We start from the raw sequence: 13,221 nt of genomic DNA, 5'->3' as shown, positions 1-13,221 counted from the left end.
GCCTCAGACATTTGGCAGGGACAAGGCTGGAGTTCGTGGCGAGGGAGTGGAATTTGCAGAGGGGACGGAATCTTAATATTTAAAGAGGAAATTTCTGCTCCTCCAGAACTGGATGTCAGACAAGTTCAGACAGTGCGTCCCTTGGAGTGGAACCTGCAAGGGATGGTTTTATGAGCAGGTGCTCTTACTGTGGGACTGGGTTCAAGACATCATCTGACCTCACTGTACACCAGCAAACTCACACTGGGAAGAGGCTGCTCACATGCTCCCAGTGTGGGAAGACATTCACTCAGTCATCCAGCCTGCTGACACACAAGCGAGTTCATACTGGGGAGAGGCCGTTCACCTGCTGCCAGTGTGGGAAGAGATTCACAGTCATCCAGCTTGCTGACACACGAGCGAATTCACACTGGGGAGAGGTCATTTACCTGCCCCATGAGTGGGAAGAGATTCACACGTTATCCAGTCTGCTGACAGTCAAGCGAATTGTTGATACTAACCTATCTAATGCATGCAATAAGGTTGAGTGGTATCAGAAATAGTGAAAGTAATGTCAATAGCACAACAGGATGCAGCTTTCAGCGATTACATTACAGTGCCGTTTTTGTTAGGTGATTTAACAGGATGTGATTGTAACATAAATAGATGCGTCATGAATTTGATTATAGCATTTGCTGGCTGGCTGAGAGACTTTAAAGTTTACTTTAACGTACCCAACAGCAAGTCAGAACTTGAAGTCAAAATTATGCTTCAATCCTGGTTCAGCAAGTGATGCATCAACCATGTGCTTAAACATTTATTTATAAGGTACAGATTGTTGCTCGGTGTGAGAAGTATGGGCCATTGCAGGAAACTGTGCTCGGAATCAAATCTGCTCAACCTGACTGGGAATGTTTGCCGATTGTTTATGCCAAAAACCAAAGATGGAAGCGTGCACAGCCAGCAATGAAACCACCATTTCTCACCTTGATCATGGTGAACAATTTGCTCATGCAATTTCTAAATAAAAGATGAAAGTGATGCATTTGGAGGTGTTGTTCTTCTCTGGTTTTGTAAAATTGAAGTCAAGTAGATGGAAATAAAACTATTCCATGCTGAATGTTCTTTTAATTTTACAAACACAGGATGCGTAAATACTCCTTTAATTGATTTGATGCCATCCATAGATGGTTTTTGTCAGCTTTTTATATTGTTACTTGAGGAAGTTTGGGTATAGGATAGACACTGATACCGCGCTAGTTAAAACTTACAGGCCAGCAGAATCTAAGTATTCCCATTATTGTTTAAATATGTAAAATCTCAAGCCTCTAAACAAGGTAGATATGGACCTATTGCACACTCTTTCTTTTGTGCCATAATTTCAGTGTTAATAAAGTAGTGGTTTGAACCATTCGGAGAATTAACGAAAGGAACCATCGCAAAGTAGCAGTTATGTTGACAACTTAATCAAATGTTTGAATACCATACTAATATAAGGCAGATAATACTGATCTTGTACAGTGCAGATTTTTGGGCAACTGGTCCGGTATAGACTTTATCCATTTACAATTTTGGCTGACAAACATCTATGTAACTGGTTTTCCATCTGCATCCAAAATGGCAACACTGGATAGTGGGGGGAAAAATTTAATGGCTGGAATATATATTCCATATTATTGACCCTCCTGAAATTTCCATCGTAGATATATGATTTTGATTTGATTTATTGTCACTTGTACCGAAGTACAGTGAAAAGTATTTTTCTGTGGCCGAGGAAAGTACACAGCACGTACATAGTAGACACAAGAATAATCAACAGGGAACAATGACAAATGGTACATCAACAAAACAGTGATTGGTTACAGTGCGGAATTATATAAGAGGAAAATAGTTTTAGTAGGTCAGTATGCTGATAGGAGATAAAAGAAAGGGACAGGGGGAGAGAGCTCACAGAGAGTCGCCATGCTCCGGAGCCATCTTGGGAAATAAATGATGCGCAGGCTAGGTGGATTTGCCATGCAAAATTGCCGTTAGTGTCCATTTAGGTTGGGTTACGGGGATAGGGTGGAGGTGTGAGCTAGGGTGGGGTGCTCTTTCCAAGGGCTGGTGCGGACTCGATGGGCCAAATGGCCTCCTTCTGCACTGTAAATTCTATGATTCTAAATGTTAAAAATTTAAAAGTAATTACAGTGAGTGGATTTTTCTTTGAATCACATCCAAGACTGATCCATCTTCATTGGGGTCTGTTTCTGCTGATGTTAATAAATTTCAACCCATTTACATGGGCTAATATTCTGGATAAAATTTATATAAAACAGCTTTGTGTTGAACACACTGTTAAGTCTTTTCTAACATCTCACAAACAAGTTAGTTCCTTTTGAAGGTCACTCTCTTTCTCCCCTGTCATCTTATGACATCACCACAATAGAGTGTGATGACATCAGTGGATTCCACACTCCCAAAGGAACACTGTGATGTCAGCTTGACTTTAGGCATAAGCAGTGTGATTGGAAATGTATAGAACTGTGCCAGTTTTCTACAAAAGAGAAACTCTGCTGCCACTGTCCCAACTCACACCGAGTCCCGTTCACTGATCACCCCCTGAGCTCCCTGATCTACATCATAGAATCATAGAATTTACAGTGCAGGAGGCCAGTCGTCCCATCGAGTCCTCACCGGTCCCCGGAAAGAGCACCCCACACAAACCCACCCGTAACCCCACCCAACCTTTTATGGACACCAGGGGCAATTTAGCATAGCCAATCCACCAAACCTGCACACCTTTGGACTGTGGGAGGAAACCGGAGCACTCGGAGAAAACCCACGAAGACACAGGGAGAACGTGCAGACTCCGCACAGACAGTGACCTAAGCCAGGAATCGAACCTGGGACCCTGGCTCTGTGAAGCAACTGTGCTACCGTGCCTGTCCGTTCAATTAACACCTCAGTGATTTTACCTCTGTACAACTGACTGCAAATTTGAGTCAGTTAAAATCAGGTCCATTCTTTTCAAAACCTCCACAGCCTCTTTTTGTTTCAAATCATCATGTGGTCACAAATTCCCCACTCCCATCCATGTAATCTTATCCAATTCGACAACCCTCCGAGCTATCTTTTAAAAAAAAAAAAATTTATAAAGAGTATCCAATTCATTTTTTCAATTAAGTTCAATTTAGTTTGACCCCCACAACCCAAAAGCTGTGCAGGTTAGGTGGATTGGCCATGTTAAATTGCCCCTTAATTGGAAAAAAAAAATTGGGTCCTCAAAATATATATTTTTTAAATCAGTGATCCAACTTTTACAACATCTTAATTGCATATTTTGCTGACACACCACCTGCCTATATGCCTGGATTTTTAAAAATATCACTGCACCAGATATATAATACAATATATTTAATAAATTCCTACATTCATCAACTGTTCAGGATAAAATTAATGTATTACATCTGCTTCTGTGGATCATTTCAGTGGAAATGTGCCCTCGCTCACAGATTCAGCCGACAGAAATGAAAATCGGGACACCGGCCAGTGCAGAAAGACCCTCCCACTTCACCAACTGTCAAAATGAACATGGTTCAGTCCTGGATGTGACTAATAGTAGCAATAACAGCAGAATCCAACTCCTGTAATGACTTGTGAACTCGCTGGTGTTTCTGCAGGTGGGCTGCACTTCTGAATCCTTTCCCACAGACAGAGCAGATAAACGGCTTCTCATCAGTGTGAAGTCGCTGGTGTGTTAGCAAGTTGGATGAATTAACAAATTTCTTCCCATACACTGAGCAGGTGAACGGCCTCTCCCCAGTGTGTACTCGCTGGTGTGTCCGCAGGTTGGATAACTGAGTGAATTCCTTCCCACACACTGAGCAGGTGAATGGCTTCTCCCCAGTGTGAACTCTGGTGTCTCTGCAGGTGGATTGAATCAATGAATCCCTTCCCACAAACGGAGCAGGTAAACAGCTTCTCACCAGTGTGAATTCGCCGGTGTTTGACCAGACTGGATGGATCTCCAAATTCCTTCCAACACACGGAGCAGGTGAATGGTCTCTCCCCAGTGTGAATTCGCTGGTGTCTTTGCAGGCTGGATAACTGAGTGAATCCCTTCCCACAGTCAGAACAGATGAATGGCTTCTCCCCAGTGTGAATTCGCAAGTGTGTGAGCAGATGGGACGAATATGCAAATCCCTTCCCACATTCGGAGCAAATAAATGGCATCTCCCCAGTGTGAATTTACTGGTGTGCAAGCAGACTGAATGAATCTCCAAATTCTTTCCCACACACAGAGCAGGTAAATGGTCTCTAGCTAATATGCACTCGCTGGTGTTTGTGTAGGCTGTGTGAAGTTGTTGCTGTGTGTGTAGGCTGGGTGAAGTAGTTAATCGCTTTAGAGCAGGTGAACAGTGTCACCCTGCTGTGCACTCACTGGTGTGTCAGCAGGTTGGATGAAATAGTAAATCCTTTCCCACACAGAGCAGGTGAACGGTCTCCTCGGTGTGAGTACGTCAATGAGATTCCAGATGGGAAGTGAGTCCCTTCCCACGATCCCTAAATTTCTATCATTTCTCACAGTCCGTGTCTCGGGCTTTTCCAGTCATCCTGATGATAAAATGGCCGATGGTTTTCCCTGACCTAACGAAGCGAGTGACTGTCAGATCTTGATGTGAAGTTTGGTTTGAGATTTCCTACTGCAAATCCTCCACTTTGAATACCCTGTTAAAGGAGTTTACAAATGTCAGTACAGTTGAGAAGTTCAGAACAGACAATTCTAGTTGCTGTGGAATATGCTTTCCTCTCTCGTTCCTCAAAAGCTGTAAATTTCCATCCCTGCTCACTCCTCACACACAAACCCCCATCTCCTGCTGCTAATTCTGGTGATTTTATTCTTCTGTTATTCAGATGGCCGCAGATGCACCCTGAAGCACCTTCCCCCTTCTATCTAATAATCTTTATTATCACAAGTAGGCTTACATTAAAAAGAGGGTGCCCATAAACTGGACCTTTCAATCAATGAATCATACATTTTCTCTCCTGGTCACTGATACCCCTGAAGCCCCTTGGGTGGCATGGTGGGACTCTAGTTATCATTGCTGTCTCACAGTGCCAGGAACTTCGGTTCAATTATGGCCTTGGGTGACTGCGTGGAGTTTGCACATTCTCCCCGTTTCTGCGTAGGTTTCATAGAAATTACAGTGCCGAAGGAGGCCATTCGGCCCATCGAGTCTGCACCGGCTCTTGGAAAGAGCACCCTACCCAAGGTCAACACCTCCACCCTATCCCCATAACCCAGTAACCCCACCCAACACTAAGGGCAATTTTGGACACCAAGGGCAATTTATCATGGCCAATCCACCTAACCTGCACGTCTTTGGACTGTGGGAGGAAACCGGGGCACCCAGAGGAAACCCACGCACACACGGGGAGGATGTGCAGACTCCGCACAGACAGTGACCCAGCGGGGAATCGAACCTGGGACCCTGGAGCTGTGAAGCAATTGTGCTATCCACAAGGCTACCGTGCTGCCCCTCCGGCTGCTGTGGTTTCCTTCCACAGGTTCGGTGGGGATAGGCTGATCTTTCGCAGGGTCGGTGCAGTCTTGATGGGCCGAATGGCCTCATTCCAGAGATTCTCTGATCAAACATGCCAGGTTGGCCGCGCATGCGCTGTTCCCAACTGATCGAAGATGGCGGCGGTGGAACTGGGCCCAATTCCGGATAAAAGCTCCGCAACTCGGGACCTGCCGGCTCTTATTCCGACCGTGGGACCTGCACCGGGTGTTTATAAAGCCTCCGCTCCCTCCCCACTCCGACTCCCGGCTCCATTCCTCCCTCCGCCCCACCCGCCCAAAAAGCCGCTTCCGCACTAGCAGGGCTCCGAACCAAGTGGCACTGCGCATGCTCCAGATAGAGCTCTGCGTCTGCGCACTGGGCTCCTGTGAAGTGAATCGAGCACATTCATATCAAGGGGAATATTGGATAAGATGACTGCCATTGAAACCTCAAACAGTTAATACACTATAACTTTGTTACCATTTGACATAAATTAATCTGAAAATGTCATAAATTGTGAATTGGTGATCTACTATGCTCCATTTCTCAAAGTTCTCCTGTGCGACCATGCAGAGTTTTTAAAGCTTTTATACCATTTCCTCTCTCTCATCCCTCCTCTCATGTGTCTAATTCTGGCTGGGTTCAATCGCAGTCACTGGTTCCTCTCTCTTTCCTTCTCCATCCCTGATTCTGAATATTTACTGTTTTACAGAACAATACTGCACAAATTGAAGTCATTCGGCACATTATACCTGTACTGGCTCTTTGGAAGATCTATCCAATTAATCCCACAGCCCTACTGGCAGAGTCAGAACAATGTATATCTGCTGTAGTAATCCGAGAACTTATTGGAAACAGTTTTCCAGTTGGATAGTTCACAGTCATATTCACCACTGTGGAAAAATAGATTGTCCAATTTATTGTCCAATTAAGTGTTCACCGTTAGTTATGCACACAGCACATTATTGAGTTAATTCAACAATCGACAGACTGCACAAAGCACAGTGACATTATGAACAAAGGGTCAACTTGAGGGAGAATCCTGATGTGATAGAGTAGATGAAATATGGGGTGACAAAATAAAGACATTAATATCCTGCAACTTTACAATTCTCACTTGGCTGGAATGTTGCAGTATGAAAGGGCCCCACATACCTGTCAGAGGAAAGAGGCCAAGTCCAATAGACCTGTTCAAGACACCTTACTGTAAGACTGTCCTGGGGTTTGAGAATTAATCTGGGTATTATGAGTATTAGTATGATTGCTGTGTATTTGATTCCCAAAAACAGATGTAGCATCCTCATTAAATACCCAATACAGTATTTAGCCCAGAAATCCCAGGACATCATCATAATCACAGCCCTTGAAATCGTTCCTGATAAAATTACCAACTATTCTGAAATCTCCATTAGGTTTAACTCCCTCACTGAAAACATACTTCTCTGGAAAAAAAAAACGCACACAGCTTCTGCACAGCAGAAAGGAAATCACTCATCCTGCACTCCAAACTCTGAATGATTTGATATGTTGCTGATAAGAGTCCAGGACAAATTGTTATTTGTACGGTGAAGGTACATCAGCAGCTGGAGTTAGTGAAGAGGGTAATGGTAATAACCAGACAGACTGACCAAAAGATAAAACACAATCATTGGCACCGGTATGACAGACTCCAGTTAGACCTGATTTTAAAACTTTTCAGGACCCTGACCCTGATGTGATGGTGCAGAAGTGGTACACCATCGCAAAGACATTCCCACGTCCCTCACGGCAAGTAAGGTCTCACCCATCCTACATGATGAGGTTTTCTATCACAAAGTGGCTCTAATTTGACATGCATTACATCTTGATGTCTTGCAAAAGAATTAATTTTGTTTAGGGATCAGATTGGGGGAGTGTTGCTCTTTCATGTCCTCCATATATTCATAATTACTACTGGTGGCTGAGGAAACCCCAGGATGTTCGTCAACACCTGAACCTGTGTCCAAACTAATCTGGCTGAACGAAAGGAAGACTAATTGGGAAGTTCCACATGATGATCTGGATAAATTGGGAGGAACAAGTCTTTTATTGGCTATTCACAAATGAGGGAAGGAAGCACAGTATCTGTGTTACCATGGAGATAAATGTGTCAGGTACAAAATGAAAAGAAAAAGGTCCAATAACTAGATTGTGAATAAATACTGTGCTTGATTTTTTTCCAACAGGGACGAGATGTAGATGGTCACCGTGCTTGTGGACTGTGTCCAGGCTGAAATTCGGTTCTTGATCCCCACCCCCTGCCCCACCTACTCCAGCCATGTGATATTAACATTTAAGTGGGAAAGCCAAAGAGTATCAGGGGAAGGTGCTGGTCCAGAGCTTTCTCTATGATAGTTCTCTCAATGCTTGAATTATGATTAAACTGTTATTACCTATCCCTGGGTCTCCTCTGGTTAGTTGGAAGAAGTCATGCGCCCAGAACTGTATACAATATTCCAGCTAAGGTCTAACTAGTGTCTCGTGCACGTTCAACACGTTCAGCACCGCGCATGCGCCCTTAACACGGGCCTCTCATTCCAGACGCGGCCCCGCCGCCTCCGCCGCACAGATACAAACCCGGCACCGGCAGCTTCTTATTCCGGTGTCAGAGCCGCATCGGGGACTCACGGACCCTCCCCGTCCACCGCTCGGCTCCGCCTCTCCCTCCATTCCGCCTGTGGATCTGACAAAGAAGCGTCTACCCCTGGCCGCCGCCCGCATTGTCCATGTTCAACGTCACAATGCCCGGGGAGCGATTGACGGCGGCTCTGGGCCAATAGGAGGAATGGGCGGGGCCGGAGGACCGAGCGGGAGCGGCTGGTCCTCCAGGCAATCGGAATAAATGAGGGGCGGGGCTCGGAAGTGACTGACGCATGCGCAGTGCAAGCGATCGATAAGGGGAAAATTGCGGAAAGCAGGCACCGGTCGATCTGCCGGGTGTGTGGAGTGTTTTTGTGAACATGTTGTGCACAATCTTGGGAAAAGGACTTCCTAGTCTCCCATTTGAACCGAACACGTCCTCACCGGCCCGTGTTCAAGATCGCATCTTTAATAGGGGCAATGATTGCAGAGACTGGGACAGATAAGAGCATGGAGGAGATGACAGAGAGGAAAAAGACCATGGAGGGGATTACAGACACAGAGAGAGCATGGGGCAGATTACAGAGAGATAGAGAAGGGCATGGAGGAGATTAGAGAGATTGGGGGGGGGGGGGGGGAGCGGTGCAAGAGCCTGGAGAAATTTGAAAACAAGGATGAGAATTTCTAAATGTATCTGCTTCTTAACTGGGAGTCTTTGTAGGTCTGTGAGCATGAATGAAACTTGGTGTGATTAAGTAATAAAGATCTCAGGTTCACAGGGAGGTTTAATGTGGGAGACCAGCCGGGACTGTATTAGAACAGTTAAGTCTACAGGGAACAAAGGAATGGGTGAAGGTTTCAGCAGCAGATGAGCAGAGAGTCGGTGATGTTACTGAGGTGGAAATAGGCGGTCTTGGTGATAATGTAGATATGTGATTGACAGCTCTACTTGTGACAAAATATTTTGGGATATGTATGAACCATGGTTTAGTCTCAGGCTGTTAAGGGGAGATGGGTGGAGCCGGTGCTGAGGAAATGGAGTTTGTGGCAGAGAAGCAAAGACAATGGGATCATTTTTTGCAATGTTTAAATGCAGTAAATGTTTGCTCATCCAGTCCAGGATGTCAATACGGTGTGTGACTGGGAGAGGAATTTGTTGGTGAATGCGTTCTCAAACACATGCTGCCCTGGTCCTTTATGGTGATGGAGGCTGAAGGTTTGAGAGATTTGTAAACATCTGGTCAAGCTGTAGATGTATAAAAACCCTTTCCTTTATTCCCTACCTCTCCTACCTCTCTCTCACTCTCTCTTCCATTCTCCCTCCTCCTATAGAAGTCTGAATCTTGTGTTGGCCCAGACCAGTTGGCAGGATTCCTTCTCTGAAGGACATTACTGAACCAGTTGGGTTTTTATGACAATCCAGCAGTTTTCATGGTCACTTTTTCCGAGTGCCGGCTCCACAAATGACCAAATTCATTCAGCTCAATTTCATTCTCACACTCGCTCGTTTCTGTTTTCAGTCAATTTCACAGGAGGTAGTACATTGGGAAACTGAAACTCAACATCACATCAGAATCTTACAGAGTCGCCCAATTCATCATCATCCAAATATTGCCGGATTTTGAACATGGAAGGAAAAACACCATTCACAGTGGAGAGAAACTGTACACAGGTTCTTTGTGTGGATGAGACTTCAGCTGATCATCTGTCCTGTTGAGACAAACACAGTTACAGCAGAGAGAGAACGTAGAAACGTGCGGACTGTGGAAGGGGTACAATTACCCATTGAAGTGGAAATTCATCATGGCACACAGCGGAGAGATCGCTCACTTGCTCTGAGTGTGGGAAGACATTCACTACCTCATCCCACCTATTGACACCAATGAGTCCACACCGGGAAGAGACCGTTCAGCTGCTCCGAGTGTGGGAAGGGATTAACTCACTCAGCCAACCCGCTGAGACACCAGCGAGTTCACACTCATGAGAGACCTTTTAACTACCCAGACTGCGGGAAGCACTGTAGAGGTTCTGGGGAACTGATGTCCGATTGTGTTCACACTGACATGATACCGTTCAGCTGCTCTGACTGGGACTGGATTCAGGTGATCATCTGATCTCACTGTACATCATTGCAGTCACGCCAGAGAGAGGCTGTTCACCTGCTCTGAGTGTGGGAAGGGATTCATTACATCATCCTACCTGCTGACACACCAGTGCATTCACAGTGGGGAGAGGCCATTCCCCAGTATGGGGTAGGGAGGGTATGGGAGTATGAGTATGGGAAGGGATACATTACATCATTCTACCTGCTGATACACCAGTGCATTCACACTGGGGAGAGGCCGTTCACCTGCTCCGAGTGTGGGAAGGGATTCACTCAGTCATCCAACCTGCAGACACACCAGCAAGTTCACACTGGAGAGAGACCATTCATCTGTTCCAAGTGTGGGAAGGGATTCGCTCAGTCATCCAACTTGCTGACTCACCAACGCATTCACACTGGGGATAAACCATTCACCTGCTCCGAGTGTGGGAAGGGATTCATTTGTACAACCTACTTACTGAGACACCAGCGGGTTCACATTGGGGAGAGACTGTTCACCTGCTCAGGTTGTGGGAAGAGATTCACTCAAAGATGTAGTCTTCTGGAACACCAGCAAATTCACACTGGGGAGAGGCTGTTCCCCTGCAGTGAGTGTAGGAAGGGATTCAGTGCCTCATCACAACTGTTGACACAGCTACGCACTCACACTGGGGAAAGGCCATTCAGCTGCCCTGTGTGTGGCAAGCGATTCTCTCAGTCATCCCAGATGCTCACACACCACCGAGTTCATACTGGGGAGAGACCATTCACCTGCTCTCAGTGTAGAAAGGGATTTACTCAATCATCCAACCAGCTGACACACCAGCGCACTCACACTGGGGGGGGGGGGGGGGCGGGCGTCTAATGCTCTGAGTGTGAGTAGAGAGTCTATCAGACATACACCCTTCTGAGACACCAGTTAGTTCATACTGAGGAAAGGCTGAATATCTGCTCTGTGTGTGTCAGGATTCACTCAGTCACTGTCTGCTGTTGGAAAGTCATTCACTTTCTCCATGTGTGGAAATGTTTCAACTGACCTGATGAATCACCAACTTGTTCAGACTGGGGAGAGGCTGAGCAGTGATATGACGTGAGATTGATTCATTCATCCAATCTGTGGACACACCAGCGAGTTCACACTGGGCTGAGACTGTTCACCTGCTCCGTGTGTGGGAAGGGATTCACTCAGTCATTTCAACTTCTGACTCCTCAGTGAATTCACATTGAACAGAGGGTGTGTGTGTGTGTGTGGAAAAGGGTTTGATTCTCATCACAACTGGAAAATTGTCAATTACAAAATGGAGAGAGGATATTCACCTGCTTCCTGTCTGCAAACACATTTCCTGATAATGGATATCGTATTTATCAGAGATCCTGAAATTCATTTCAAATTGTTACAGACAGTTGCTCTCTAAAAAACTAAAAATATTTTTCTGTTTTTACACAATGATTTATTGCTTTAAACAAGCAACAATGAGACATTGGTTCAATATTTTTATTTCTATCACATAACCCATTCCAGACAGAGACCATGAGATTACTGGATACTGACGGGAGGTCTCATCAGAAAGATCTTGAGCACGTTATTCTAATCTGATCAATCTGGTCAAAGGTAGATCTGGTGAGGAACACCGAGCTTTTGTGTATTGATCCTTTTTGACTTCAGTAATGTGTTAATTTGACGATAACATCTCAATAAATTCTGGTTATTTGTTTATCAAAACGGAACACATTAACCCATTAATTCACCTGATAAATGATGTCATCCTCTTTAGTGAGCCTTGTGCGATATTGTCATTGCTTTTTTCATGGTTTGTATCTGAATTTCTCATCTCTTTCTGAACAACCTAATAATATCTTTGTATTGAGTCCATCTCCTGACCATCTGCCTCAGTGTCGAGAACTTACATTCATAGAATCATAGAATCCCGACTGTGCTGAAGCAGGCCATTCGGCCCATTGTCTGTCCTTCCAGATCATTTATCTCTTCGTGACTAATCTTATCCTCAGTGTGACCTCTGTAGGTCCTTAGTTTTAATGTGTGTAAGTGACATTACTGTTGAAAAGTGTTCATTAAAGTTATTCAGATCTTCTCCGCCTGGTCTCCCTCTGTCTACATTCCCCACCTTGACAATCAATAAAGTTCTTATTTTTGTAGCTTTAGAGTTTTCTCTTGCTCAGTGCAAACATTTCCATTATAATCTTTCCCCTTGTAACCTGTTTACTTGAATCTCTGTAACATTGTGGTCTTTACACTGGTATTTGAACCCGAGTATTAGTCAGGTTGATGGTACTGTCTACCTATGTGACAGGAAGTATTCCTGTATTAGTGTGTGTGTCTGTGGTTCTCGGTGTATGAAAATGTGGCTGTGTGTGTCTGCAGACTATCTATGCTGCTTCTAATCAGCTGCAACACAAACCTTCCTCTCTCTGAGCAAATGATGTTGGTTCACTGAGAATCCCATCCAGTGATTTGAAAAGTGCCGCTCAGAGATTCCTCATAAAATCAAAGAAGGAGGCCTTCAAGTCACCACCGACCCTTCGAAAGACCATCTTACCTAGGCCCAATCCCCTGCCCTTTTCCTGCTACCCCACCCCAAGGGGCAATTTAGCATGGCCAATCCACCTAACCTGCACATCATTGGACTATGGACAGAAACCAGACATCATGCTGGAGGAAACGCATGCAGCCACGGGGGAGGGCGGCGGTAGGGAGATATGCCAAGATCTATAGACAGACACCATTGCCCCTCCGCCCCGATCTTTTTAAAGTTTACCTAACAGTTAATAGTGCCTTGTATCAGTGTGACATGATATTGGGATACCGGTCTGAGTGAGCAGATTTGATTTGTTACATATGGAGTAACTGACATGTGAAATGCAGAGTGAGCCTGCACTGAAGAACGGGTCCCAGATACACTCAGCTACTAGAAACAGAACAACACTGAGTGATCAGAATGGGACATTTTAAATCGTCCATTGAGAAACTGACTTTAAAACAATCAGGATAAGATT

At 45.1% G+C, this 13,221-nt stretch overlaps 1 long non-coding RNA gene across 2 annotated transcripts; it reads right to left on the bottom strand.

Annotated features, from left to right (window-relative positions):
- Positions 1 to 3,360: 3,360 nt before the first annotated feature.
- On the bottom strand, positions 3,361 to 8,291 carry LOC140419685 (uncharacterized). Of its 2 annotated transcripts, XR_011945977.1 has the most exons (3): positions 8,121 to 8,286; positions 6,278 to 6,418; positions 3,361 to 4,689 (listed from the first exon to the last, which is right to left on the bottom strand). It is a non-coding gene; the product is annotated as an uncharacterized lncRNA (long non-coding RNA). The 2 variants fall into 2 exon arrangements; XR_011945978.1 differs by lacking the exon at positions 6,278 to 6,418 and having other exon boundaries at positions 8,121 to 8,291.
- Between the last annotated feature and the right edge of the window lie 4,930 nt (positions 8,292 to 13,221).

The sequence above is a fragment of the Scyliorhinus torazame genome, chromosome 5 (assembly GCF_047496885.1).
Source record: "Scyliorhinus torazame isolate Kashiwa2021f chromosome 5, sScyTor2.1, whole genome shotgun sequence".
Taxonomy (NCBI): domain Eukaryota; kingdom Metazoa; phylum Chordata; class Chondrichthyes; order Carcharhiniformes; family Scyliorhinidae; genus Scyliorhinus; species Scyliorhinus torazame.
The sequence above is the reverse complement of the archived record's forward strand: the minus strand, read 5'-3'. Positions and strand labels throughout refer to the sequence as shown.